Genomic DNA, 14224 nt, shown 5'->3' with positions numbered 1-14224 from the left:
CAACCGGCCTATCGGCAATGGGAGCGAGATGAGCCGTGCGTGCAAGCAGGTTTTGCAACGCCTGAGCGAACTGACCCAGCAGGTGATCCTGCTGATCAAGTCTGGCAACCAGCATGGGTAGCGAAGGTGGCCCTGTACCGTTAGAATTCATGGCTTGGTCCTAATGTCACGGAAGCATGAATCAGACGTAACAACAATAGATAAACGAAATAGGAAGGCTTTATTGAAAACCAAACAGCAAGGTAAAAGTCCAAACGGATGATCAACCAGTGCAGAGTCTTCCACCGGAGCCAGGGATCAGGAACCAGAAGGATAGTCCGAACGAAGCCAGGAATCAGGAGCCAGAAGGGTAGTCCGTGGAAGCCGGGTCGGTAACCAAAAGCAGCAGCACAATCTCAGGAGCATGTGAATACAAGAGGACCAAGCAAGGAACTGAAGCAACAGACCTCCTATATATGCAAGGCATCCAGCTCCTCCCAGTGGGAAGGAGGAGCCGCAGGGTGTGGTAAGTTATAAGAAGCCCAGAAACCAACATGGCCACCAGCACATGTCAGATGAAAGAAGCCAGCAAGAGGTAAGACCATGATAGTTGGGCCTCGCTGTGCATGCTGGGGGAGGGTATTTATGGGGCTGACGCCATTGGTTCTGGGTCTTCTTCGTCCAGTGTGGCACCCACCTTTAGGGTGACCACATCACGGCGCCCCGGCATTATAGCCTACCTGGCCGGGGCGTGCGTGCCACGCGGTGTTTCTGTTTCCAGGACCATGTTGGTCTGGAACATTTGAGCAGCAACGGGGACCCAGTGATCGACTGGGTTCCCACCTTTGAGGATCCCAAGCGGTATAGCTGTTCAGATGGGGAGTCCATCTGAGGAGCACCAATGAGAGGCTGGCGGTCCAAAAGGATTTTGACAAACCACCGGGGATCAAGTTAGCCGGACAGTGAAGGATTGATTACCTGTCAGTCGGTACCTGGGAGACATTAAGAAGGAGATCCAGGCGTAATTCACCTAAGGAGGATTGCATCAGTAACTACAATCAGAGAGGGCCTGTGGCAGAGGTGTCTCCCTGATGGTCATTCTAAGGAGGGTCTGTGGCAGAGACGTTTCCTCAAGTTCAAGTTCATTCAGGAGGGTCTGTGGCAGAGACTTTATCCTACAAAGGTTTAAGTGATACCCCCCCCGGCTGCCATGTCAGTGAGAGAGGACTGTCCGGGTGCGCTAAGCCCACTCAGGTGGAGTGGTGCAGAAAGTGTTACATATGGGAGGAGGACTGTTCCAAATACTACACCTGAATATGTTGTTCTCCTTCTTCTTGCAAACTCTATCCTTTCATCACCAGTTCATTGTTTTTACCCGGCTGGGTAATAAAGAGCACAGAAAAGACACTTGTTGCGGACATTCTTTTACTATTGCTATATGCACCATTCACCCCTTGGAATTCGGAGGAGCCACGAGGTAAATGTGCTGCCCAAAACAACCAGCAGCTCCTCCGGGGGTAGTGCTACACACGTGTTATGCTGTGCTATGTGAATGGACCCACAACCTTCTGGAAGTGATGTGCCCAGAATATTGTGGGCTGGAAAAGCAAGGGGGAGAACTTCCATTCTGATTGCCTAGCCATCGAGGGAGAGCCAAAACATCACATCTGCACCACCTTCCTGGACATAAAATCACTATCTCTGAACTCTGGTCTGATCTGCAGGTAATGTTGGTCAACCTGGATAAAACAGTCAGATTTCACTATTTCTTACCTACCGACTAAATTATGACCTACTCATCAGAAATAGAAATATAACCCTCACTGTGGCAAATGAACCAATCTATGCAAACAGGGATGTGCTTACTCGCACATCAAGGCCCAAGGGACAACGTCTAACTATAATAGGAGTGTGTGATGACGTGTCAGCATTCTTTTACTTTTACTTTTAAAAGGGTGAATCTCCCTAACATGGGCACAGACAGCAATAAAAACTGAAAAAGCATTCTAACCCTCTCCACTAAAAAAATATCCTTTAATTATACTTTAACACAACTTCATCCTGGCATTCTAAAACATGTATATAAGTACCTAAATAATAACAATAATAATTAATAATAATAATAATAATAATAATAATAATAATAATGTCAGGAAATTCTCAAATCACACCTTCCTTTCCCCTCTGGCTTTCTAACACTAAAGTCAGATCTTACATTAAAGACAAACTTCAGTCTACGCACATAATTTGTAATACAAACATCTTTGCCATTCTGAAGCTTCCCTCCAACCACTTTGCATATTATTTTATACATACTGTGATTATGTACTTCATTTTAACTGTGGGTAGCTGAAACTGCTGCCTGTTCACTTCCTGGATTTACACAGACACAGATGCACAGTTCCAGCTCTGCAGCTCTCATTGGCCCTCGTATGATTCATCCCCCTCCCTTCCTGGAAAATGCTCACAAGAGTGAGAGAGAGAGCTGTGCATGGTGTCATAAGCCTAGGCTTTTTTCCAGACAAGAAACAGGAAGTGGGCTGTATAAGGTATTTACTGGCAGAAAAAAAAATGTTTTACTATCCAAAGTTGACTGCTTCCTGACCATCGCATGATGATATACATCGGCACAATGGCATAGGCAGGCAGAAGGACGTATAAGAATTGGCATTGTGGACGTGTGCACTCAATGTCTGTGGGCATACCCGCGGTCGTGTCACGGTAAGAAAGAACGGGGAAATGCTTATGTAAACAAGCATTTCCCCAATCTTCCTAGTGACAGGAATAGTGTACACAGCTTCCTGTAATCGGAAGCTGTGATCACTGTCGTGTCACACATAGCCCACCCCCCCCTACAGTTAGAAGCATTCCCTAGGAAACACTTAACCCCTTCAGCGCCACCTAGTGGTTAATCCCTTCACTGCCAGTGTCACTCTGAGGCCCCGTACACACGACCGAGTTTCTCGGCAGAATTCAGCCAGAAACTCGGTTCAGAGCTGAATTCTGCCGAGAAACCCGGCCGTGTGTACACTTTCGGCCGAGGAAGCCGACGAGGACCTCGGCGAGGTAATAGAGAACATGTTCTCTATTTCCTCGTTGTTCTATGGGAGAACTCGGCCCGCCAAGCTCCTCGGCGGCTCCAGGACTGAACACGCCAAGGAACTCGATGTGTTTGGCGTGTCGAGTTCCTCGGCCGTGTGTACGGGGCTTCACAGTAATCAGTGCATTTTTATAGCACTGATCGCTGTAAAAATTACAATGGTCCCAAAAATGTGTCAAAAGTGTCTGATGTTTCTGCCATAAAGTGGATCCAATTTGCATATATGTGAACAGAGCCTTGAGAACAGAATGCTTCTAAATAATCTCTTTTGTAGAGCTGTCTGAACATGCAGAGGGCACAGACCTGGCAGGGTTTCTGGAAGAGCTCTAACAAAAGTAAAAAACAGTTGGCAATCTAACAAACATAAGCCAATTCGCTGTAGTTCAAAGTGGTCTCAGTGTTTCATAATTAACCTACTTCAACCTTATAGTTATGACATAGCTGTCATAATTTCATGCAAATAGATACCATAAAAGTACAAATACATTTTTAAAAATGCAGATATATTTTATTAGTACAAAATAGCTCAAATGAGCATAATTTATCAAACAAAATAAAGCCAAAACTTATACCCTCCACATTACCACATTTAAAGTGGAGCAACATTGTTTACACACACAGAGAAAAGAAAACGAAAAAGAAAAGGAAAGAATGACGTCCAGACACTTTTTATATATATCACCTGTCGGCTCCTCAGTAGGTACTAGATTGGTAATCAGCAAGCAATTACTTGTCGACCTACATGTGTTAATATGTTTCCTATATACATCTAAAATCGTACATGTAAGTCCATATACAGTATAAGTTCAAACTAAGTGGAAAATAATTGCTAGTTATATTTACTGGTCTATAAGTAGTTCATAGTATCCTGTGTCCTTTAGGACAACTTGACCAGTCAATAATAAGTCACAGCAGTTCACAGCACTTTATGTCATAGTCCAGGATAGCAAATAACATCAAGATAATTGCAAAGCTGATAGATGGCAGCACGTATAGCAACATTCTCAGTTGTCAAAGTCCAGTGGTAGCAAGTAGCAAAGAATATTTGTAAACTGATGGATACCAGCACATATGTGCACAATATAGCTGGCACAAGCTGTTCCACATCAAGAGCTTAGCTAAGTAGCAAAGCAAAGGAATGTCAGTATCACCTCAAAGCACATAGTCATACGTATGTACTCACTTACATGTACATCTTTCTTAGATTAAAATTGGGGCAGAGTAGTATCCCTATTTGCATGTATCATAGTGTGCATCATCCCAAATAGGTATATATATCTTGCCTACTTACGCTCCAATTCCCTTGTTGGGACTTTTAATATCGCAATCAGTTTACCCAGATTCCAGGCGATATCAGGAATAGTATGCACCAGTGGTCATCAATCCTGTCCTCAGGGCCCACTAACAGGCCAGGTTTGCAAGATAACTGACAAACATCAAAGGTGATATAATTTACTGCTCAGTGATTGCAGTATTCTAGCCTGCATCTCCCCAAGGTAATACATAAAACCTGGCCGGCTAGTGGGCCCTGAGGACTGGGTTGATGACCGTTGGTATACACTCTACACACTGTACACTCTGTATTGGGTGGTGAGAAGGATGCTTTACTCAGCTGCATGGTTCGCATACAGCTGCACTGTTAATTCTCCTAGCACTGGTATTCTGATCTTCTTTCCGGCTTGGAGGCATAACCTATTTGACATTAGGACATCTCATAGTATTGACACGGTTCACCTTAGTAGTGTATTCAGTTTCATCTTGACGTAATGGGCAACTCTAGTTAAAAATTTTCAATTCATGCATTGCATGAATCCATGTATTGTTGCTGCCACCCACTATTCAGATGGCTGGCCCCCTGGTGAGCATCGGCCATCTGAATAACGGCAGCTGGTTGGCTTTGGAAGTGCCTATCAGAGCCAGCGGCCGCCACTGCAGCCCAGGAGTCTTTATAGGCATTTTGTATTCTTTAAAATGGAGGGGGGGGGGGTTCTCAGCTAAGCACACCCTCCTGCTGGCATGCCTGAGCTAAGGACATATAGATTCTAGTAAACAAATGTTACATGAAACATCCACCCTTACTCAAGTTGGCTTTGGTTCCACTTACGAGATAATATGCAATTTCTTCATATTAATTTGAGAGAAAATAAATATGTTTGTGTATATATATATATATATATATATATATATATATATATATATATATACTGTATATTGTGGAGAGTCAGGTTGGAGCAAGGTCAAGAGGGGATTAATTGCAGAGGGAAAGTACTTACCATACAGATGAACAGAGAATGTGGGGTTATTGGTGTCCACAGAGATCAGACCTGCATGCAGTTAACCTTTAAAATGAGGACTTTTGATTTTTCATGTTCGTGTCCCATAGACTTTAACAGTGTTCACGCGTTCGAACAAATTCTTTGCCTGTTTGCATATTCTGCTGCAAACCGAACCGGGGTGCCCCCCCTACCCCGGTTCGGTTTGCAGCAAAATATGCGAACAGGCAAAAAATTGGGCTCATCCCTACCTTCTATCCATCTAGGGCCAGCTCAAGAAATTAAATGAATCCAAAGGATGGTTCAACAATGTTGATCCAGTCAATAAATTGTAGCATTACAAGACTAGTAAATGTAGTACAATGTCCCTGTAACTTCCTTTATGTGGGCAAAAACCGTAAGCAGGGCCGCCATCAGGGGGGTACAGGCATTACACCTGTAAGGAGCCCTATGGTCCCCCCCATTTTTCTTTTTGTTTTTTGTTTTGTTTCTTTTTAGCAACTCGTGGCAGGGGATCGCCACCCCCCCATTTTTTTTTCATCTGACTTTAGCAACTCGCGGCAGGAGAGAGAAGAGAAGACTTGAGTTGACTTTGTTTTGTTCGTCAGCACCACCCCCCCCCCATCCCGCTTATCATCTCGCGGCAAGAGAGAGAAGAGAAGAGATGACACTTTCTTTACCACAACCCCCCTGCTTATCATCTAACGGCAGGAGAGAGGCGAGCCCCCCTGGTTCTCTGCTCCAGGGGGGCCCTGCCTAAAGCTTTGTAAGGGGCCCAAAAATGTGTGATGGCTGCCCTGACCGTAAGACAACTACAGTAAGTAGGAGGATTTTGGAACACATAAATGATATTAGTTTAAAAAGGTAATAATCAGTCCTAAGCCACCTGTGGGAAAAGCATGGAGGAAGAACTAAGGGGCTAACGTTTTGTGGCTTTCATGTGGAAATATGTTATTTTAGAAAGGAGACCTAAATTCTAAGTTATTACACTCGGAAGCAACATGAATTTTTAGTTTGGATTAGCAAACCCCCAATGGCTTATATTAGGGCTTTAGCTATCTTCCCTTTGTGTAAATAATGTAAATAAAGTAAATACATGGATAGGATGGATATATACATATGCTTCTGAATGAATATAAACATTTAAGTTTTTAGAAGATGACCACTGTCTGAGAACCTAATATAAGGATGCCTTAAATTATGATAGCTGAAGGTAAATGCATAATTATTGCTGCTTGAAATTATTGTGGCAGGAATAACATGGATATTGGTGGTTTGTAATTTCCCGCTCAATTACCATAAAAAATGGTAACTGTGGCTCTTGTTTACAACAGATGGGAAAATGTCTCTTCTCTTCATGTTTCATCCTTTGCATTCCTTCTATATACAGATATATGCATATGCGGATTCGCAGATATGAGAGAATAATAAAACAATACTACAAACTGCACTGTCCTTATACAAAAACAAATTTAAGTGGTTGTAAAGTCAGAAGGTTTTTTATCCTAATGCATTCTATGCATTAAGATAAAAAACATTCTGTGTGCAGCAGCCCCCCTAATACTTACCTGAGCCCATCTTTCTCAAATTGTAATATTTTACAGATTTTGCCTTGTCCTGATATGGTGGTCGTGTAGTCCTCCATGCAAGGGTGGTGGGTGTTAGTTTGTTGTCTGTAAGTATACAGCTTAGCAGATTGTTTACCAAATACATTGCCTACGCCATACCCCTTGCAAAGTAGCATTCCCCTGAGTGGGCTGTGATAGTTTTCCCCTAGGTGTCGAGACAGACTTACGGCTGGCATCAGGAGCAGGAGAACACAGCATACTCTATTGAGGAACATTTAACCATTAGTATGGAACCACTAGTTAGTTTAGGATAAACTATATAGGTTAGTTTAGCCAGGAATAAATCATTATGCATTATTTAAGGTGTCTTTGCGCATATTATATACAGTATATATAAGCTTTCCCATGCCTATTGGTGGATCGAGTATTTAACTTTCCCACCCAATACATGCTGCTCCTACTCATTATGTAGGTAGACACCTGCACCTCTTTCACAACAATTTTGGTGCACATAACACATCATGCCAGTATTACCCTACACATATTGCACTGGTATTAGGTTTACAGAGATGGTATGTTTATGAGACATACTGAGCTAGATTCACGTAGCTCAGCGTATAGTTCTGCCGGCGTAGCACATCTCATATGTGCCATGCCGACGTAAAATAGGGTGCCCAGACCTTTATTCACAAAGATCTGGCGCTGTACGTTGCGCCGGCGTAGTGTAACTAGGCAGGCAAAAGCCCGCCTAATTCAAATGTGGAAGGTAGTGGGCGTGTTGTATTCAAAGTAGCCGTGACCCCATGTAAATTTTTTCACTAACGATCCGCGCATGCGCACGCATGCTCAGTCACGTTGCATATACTCCCTAAGATACGTCGGCTCAATGCTTTCGAAGTGAACGTAACCTACGCACAGCCCCATTCACGTACCACTTACGTAAACGACGTAAAATTTGACGGCTGTTCCAACGTCCATACTTTAACATTGGCTGCGCCTCATATAGCAGGGGTAACGTTACGCCGGACGTAAGCCTTAGGTAAACGGCATAGTGGGCGCAAGTACGTTCGTGATTCGGCGTATCTAGGTCATTTACATATTCTATGCGTAAATCTACGGAAGCGCCCCTAGCGCCCAGCGTAAATATGCACCCTAGATACGACGGCGTACTAACACTTACGTCGGTCGGAGGAAGCTGAAATTCAGGCGTATCTAGCTCCGTGAATAGCATGCATAGATACGACGGCGCATCTACTGACTTACGCGGCGTATCAATAGATACGCCGGCGTAAGAACTACATGAATCTAGCTCACAGTGTTTTTTATGTATTCATTACATGTATGTTTTTATCAAATTTATCTCAATATTTGCACGTTATCTTAGTTTTAAATTATGCTATTGATATTCATATTGAACATATTTTTCTATTGATTGCCACATGGAGTGCAATGGCTTGCCACTCAGGCAATTTGCATAATTCTAGTTTTTTAATGTCATTTTGGCCATCAGTCTTTTATTCACTATTATTGTACCATTGCTATATAATTGACCCATTACCAGCATTATTTTTATCTGCCATTAGATGGCGCCATGATAGTAAAGTCACCAGAGTCACAATACAGCTATCTCCAGTCATTTCCATATTCCTCCACTAGATAGCACCCTATATAAGGCACCCATGCCCTTGCAGCCTTAGCTTAAGAAAGGAGTGTGCATGTCCTTGTCATCGTCAGTGCACACTCTCAGAAATGTGTTACGGTCATTTCCAGTGATGTCACACGCCCACCCCTGCTGTCCACGTGCATTCCAGCCTTCCATCTTGGCCTAATCTACGCACAGAGTTGGCAGACTGCTCTTACAGGGGACACGGCGGAACACTGCCCAGACCAGCGTGCATGGAGACTCACCTGTGCAGAACTATCCTAATGTGCCTGATTTTACTTACCTAAATGTGAGCGGTTTTATACATTTGATCAATAGATGTAAATGTCTACATTTAAAAGGCGCCTCTATTTTTGTTATTTATATATGCCTCATTTCAATATTACTGAAGACCAGTGTTGCCAACCTACTAAAGTGAAATTTACTGACACAACAACCAAACTTTACTGACACAGCCGTGTTTTTATTGACATTTCAAAAAGTTACAAAATTACAGTTTTAAGTGCAAATTTCAATATTTAAGCTACATACAAGTACCATATGCGATTAACAATGTGATTTAAGGTAGAACTGCAGGCAAAAAACATATTTCTTATTTTTGGTATAGTGAAGACAGTTATAACCTATCAGGTTTTTTGTCACCTATGTTCAACTGGAGAGACTTCCCCTTAATTTTTGTCTCCAGAGAGAGCGAGAGAGACTGCTCCACATTGCATGCAAAGAGAGAGAGACCAGTCCACATTGAATGCACAGAGATGGAAAACTCAACAATGGGGTAGATTCAAAAAGCAATTGCGTCTGCGTAACCATAGTTACGCAGCGCAATTGCTTACTTGTGCCGGCGTATCGAATGCTCCTGATTCAGGAACCTCGATACGCCGACTGCAGCCTAAGATATGACTGGCATAAGGCTCCTTATGCCGTCATATCTTAGGCTGCATTCTTACGCAAGCCGCTAGGTGGCGTTCCCATTGTGGTCAGCGTAGAGTATGCAAATTGCATACTAACGCCGATTCACAACCGTACACACGCCCTGCGTACGCAGTTTACGTCGTTTGCGTACGTCGGGTTTTGCGTAAGGCTGCCCATGCTATTAGCAGGCGCAGCCAATGCTAAGTATACCCGTCGTTCCCGCGTCGCGAAATTTGAAAATTACGTAGTTTGCGTAAGTAAATTATGAATGGCGCTGGACGCCATTCACGTTTACTTTGAAGCAAATGACGTCCTTGCGACGTCATTTACCGCAATGCACGTCGGGAAAGTTTCCCGATGGAGCATGCGCACTACGCTCGGCGCGGGAACGCGCCTAATTTAAATGATCCACGCCCCCTACGGGATCATTTAAATTACGCACAATTACGCCGGGAATTTTTCAGGAGCGCCCACGCAATTTATGGAGCTACTGCTCCGTGAATCGAGCGTAGCGCAGGTAATTTACGGAGGCGCAGCGGCAAAACGGTGCGCTGCGCCTCCGTAAAAAATGCGCAAATCGTACCTGAATCTACCCCAATGTCTGCACCCAGAGAGAGATAGAGAGATTGCTCCATATTCCCTGAACAGAGAGAGAGAGAGACTGTTCCATGTTGTCTGCACAGAGAGAGACCACTCCACACAGTGCTGCCCATGGAGTCTGGACCTTCTCTGGTGAGTGAGCATCATACTATGACTGCTTTCCCCTTTGAAACCTACAAGATAAGATATTAATGAAATGGATGGATGGATGAATGGATAGATGCATGGATAGGTTGAAGTAAGGATAATATGTTTGGAACATGTGGATAGTAGATGTGCCTGTTCTATGTAACTTTGACAAACCTAAAGGGAATTTAAACATAATCAATCATACTCACCTAGGTGGATGCAGCATTGATCTGATCCCCTGCTGCCTCTAAGACTGAGCCAAATGATTGTTCAGTTCTCAGTCTTTAGTGAGCAGAAAGCCAGTGACTATCAGTACTGGCACTCTGCTCTGCCCTTCCAGCCCTCACTGGAGCACTAGGCTGTGGATAGGGTGGGAGCAGTTGGTTCAAGTTCTCAGTGGATCATTGAGAGGCTGAGCCAGCTTCCGGCCAGGGATCTGGGTGGATGCCAACATTAAAGTCGATTTGAATACAGGTCACAGGAGTACAGAGCAAAGTACACTCTTGTGACCAATAGGAGAAGTAGAGCAGAAAGAACTTTGGTCCTACTTCTTCTTTAAAAACATTCCAAACATCTTTGGAATGGCAAAAAAACATTGTAGGATTAAAAGTCAAGAACCTCAGGGCTTGAATAATTGACAGATATTAAATACAGATATTAAAGCATACCAGTGATCCAGAATATATGAAATAATATTTTTAAAATATAATTGTACATATTTTAGTAATAACAAAAATAAAATATAAGAAACCCTTACATTAGTGAAATTAATTTAAATTAAAACAATATATAATTTCTAAATTGATTCTATAAATAAAACATATTTAAATTCTAGTTTGAAGATGTTATTTTTTGCTTGGAAAGAAAGTTTAACAAAGTTCACAAGTTGTTTTGTTCACACCTGGCTCATTTTTCTGAGCTTGTCAAAATGAAACACTTCATGACAGCACACTGTGCAATATTCACATAAATAGAACACACGTTTCTGTCCTGAAAATGCAGCCAAAAAAGTAATTTGTAAAGGAAGAACAATAATTATTTTGAGTTATGTGCTTGAACAACAGAGTGAGTAAACAAATGAGAAAAACAATTCAAACTGTATGCATCAGATGATTGTGTGCAGTGGGCCAGATTCACGTAGCAGTGCTGCGGCGTAACGTATCGTAGATAACGTATCGTAGATAACGTATCGTAGATAACGTATGGTAGATACGTTACACCGCCGCAAGTTTTCATCGCAAGTGCCTGATTCACAAAGCACTTGCAATGAAAACCTACGCTGGCGGCCTCCGGCGTAAGCCCGCGTAATTCAAAGGGGCGTGTGCCATTTAAATTAGGCGCGCTCCCGCGCCGGACCTACTGCACATGCTCCGTTTCTAAATTCCCGCCGTGCTTTGCGCAAAGTGACGTCATTTTTTCTAACGGCGACGTGTGTAGCGTACTTCCGTATTCCCAGACGTCTTACGCAAGAAGGAAAAATTTTGAAATTTCAGCGCGGGAACGACGGCCATACTTTATACAGCACATACGTGTGCTGTGTAAAGTTAGGGCACCAAAAACGATGACTAACTTTGCAACGGGAAACTAGACTAGCAGCGACGTAGCGAACGCGAAAAACCGGCGTGGATCGCCGTAACTCCTAATTTGCATACCCGACGCTGGTTTACGACGCAAACTCCCCCCAGCGGCGGCCGCGGTATTGCATCCTAAGATCCGACAGTGTAAAACAATTACACCTGTCGGATCTTAGGGCTATCTATGCTTAACTGATTCTATGAATCAGTCGCATAGATACTCTGAGAGATACGACGGAGTATCTGAGATCCTCCGTCGTATCTCCTTTGTGAATCTGGCCCCCTATTCCTGCCAGTTTAAAAAGTATGCTAGGGGGATGCATGTGCACAAATGCCCAAATTGGATGTGTCTTGATCACTTCCATGCAAGTTCAGATAATAAGGAGCTGGCTTGATCAAACAGCTGTGATTACACCACTGACTACCTGTCCTAACAAAAGCTGGCTAATGTGACACAGAGTTCAAGAAGGTAAAACATAAAACATAACATAAAATATGCGATTATATCACATATATAATGCATCCTGCTCTCACCCGCAAGCCTCCATTTGCCGCAAGCCATGTGGGCCTCTAGGGAGTGACACTAACCAAGCAGGACTCTCTGAGTCCTCCCGGATCGGTCCCCCTCTCGACCTCACAGCAGAAACATGATGCTGGGGCTTAATGGTAGCTGCCTCTAAAAACCCATTAGGCCCCGTACACACGTCCGAGGAACTCGACAGGCAAAACACATCGTTTTGCTCGTCGAGTTCCTTGTGAAGCCGCCGAGGATCTCGGCGAGCCGAAATTTCCCATTGAACAACAAGGAAATAGAGAACATGTTCTCTATTTCCTCGCCGAGATCCTCGTCGGCTTCCTCGGCCGAAAGTGTACACACGACCGGGTTTCTCGGCAGAATTCAGCTCCGATCGAGTTTCTGGCTGAATTCTGCCGAGAAACTCGGTCGTGTGTACGGGGCCATAGAGGAAGACAATCTGCGTAACCAGATTCCGTTTTCTACTTCCATATATATAATGGGCTGCTCAGTATAAAATGGCAATTTTTTTGTCCCAATTAAGGCCTAATCACTTTGATAGATTTGAAACTAAATATCGCAAATGTTTAGTCCAAATACTTATAAAATGAACATACGTGTAGTTCTGTGACTTATACTTGATGAATCAGTCAAGAACATTGAAATCAATGAACATTATTTTTTAAGGTTGGACCAATCCTAACACTGGTGGTCACCCAAGTTGCCTAATGCAGACTTTTCTGTCTCATGATTGTGCCCTATACAGTTGTGTTAGTATGATTAATTCATCCTATGTATGGTCACCTTAATTAAAGCACTGTGGAACATGTTAAAGGAGTTGTAAAGGAAAAAAATGTTTTTGCTGAAATGACTGTTTACAGGGTATAGAGACATAATAGTTAACTGATTCCTTTTAAAAATGATTAAAAATAGATAAAAATCAATCATATAATGTACCTCTAGTTTCAGTTTAGTTTTTGCATGCTGTGTGATGTACAGAGACACAGAGACAATACAGGGCAGTGATGGTTTGTAAAACAAAACTCATTGGTGTTGAGGGGTTTTAGACACACAGTAATCACACCTCCTTGATTAGTGACCACAGAGAGAAAGCTCACAGGACTTTTTTCATCAGGAAACAGACAACCAGGAAGTGTTCAGAACAGAGAAGGATTAGAGCAAAAACGAACAATGAGGACATGAAACCAGGACTGCATTAAGTTAAAGGAAGCTATTTAGCTAAAAAAAAATTCCTTTAGTGACCCTTTAAGAAAGATACTACAATGACATTTACTTGTTTATTAATGATTCTTTCATGTCTTTAGATGTTAAATTCTGCAAGCCATAATCAAATGATAGCATATAAAACTGTTTATACTAAGTAGTATACTATGTAAATTAAACAGTATGATATCATACATCACCAAACATAAATTATTTGTTTTTAGTACAAACTAGGACATAGCAGCTAAAATCTTAAAGTTTTTTTTTGAGAACTCAGATTTTACGGGCCAGATTCAGAAAGATCAGCGGATCTTTCTGCTGGCGTAACATATCGCCGCAAGTTTTTCAGGCAAGTGCTTTATTCACAAAGCACTTGCCTGTAAAGTTGCGGCGGCGTAGCGTAAATCACCCGGCAGAATTCAAATTCGGCAGGTAGGGGGCGTGTATCATTTAAATGATGCGCGTCCCCGCGCCGAACGAACATTGTTCCAAATGACGTCGCAAAGACGTCATTGGTTTCGACGTGAACGTAATTGACGTCCAGCCCCATTCACGGACGAGTTACGCAAACGACATAAAATTTACAAATTGCGACGCGGGAACGATGGCCATACTTAACATTGGATACGCCACCTAGGGGGCATGTTTATCTTTATGCCCGCATACCTCTTACGGAAACGGCGTATCT

Source organism: Rana temporaria, chromosome 2, assembly GCF_905171775.1.
Source record: "Rana temporaria chromosome 2, aRanTem1.1, whole genome shotgun sequence".
NCBI lineage: Eukaryota > Metazoa > Chordata > Amphibia > Anura > Ranidae > Rana > Rana temporaria.
Note: the sequence above shows the minus strand (reverse complement) of the source record.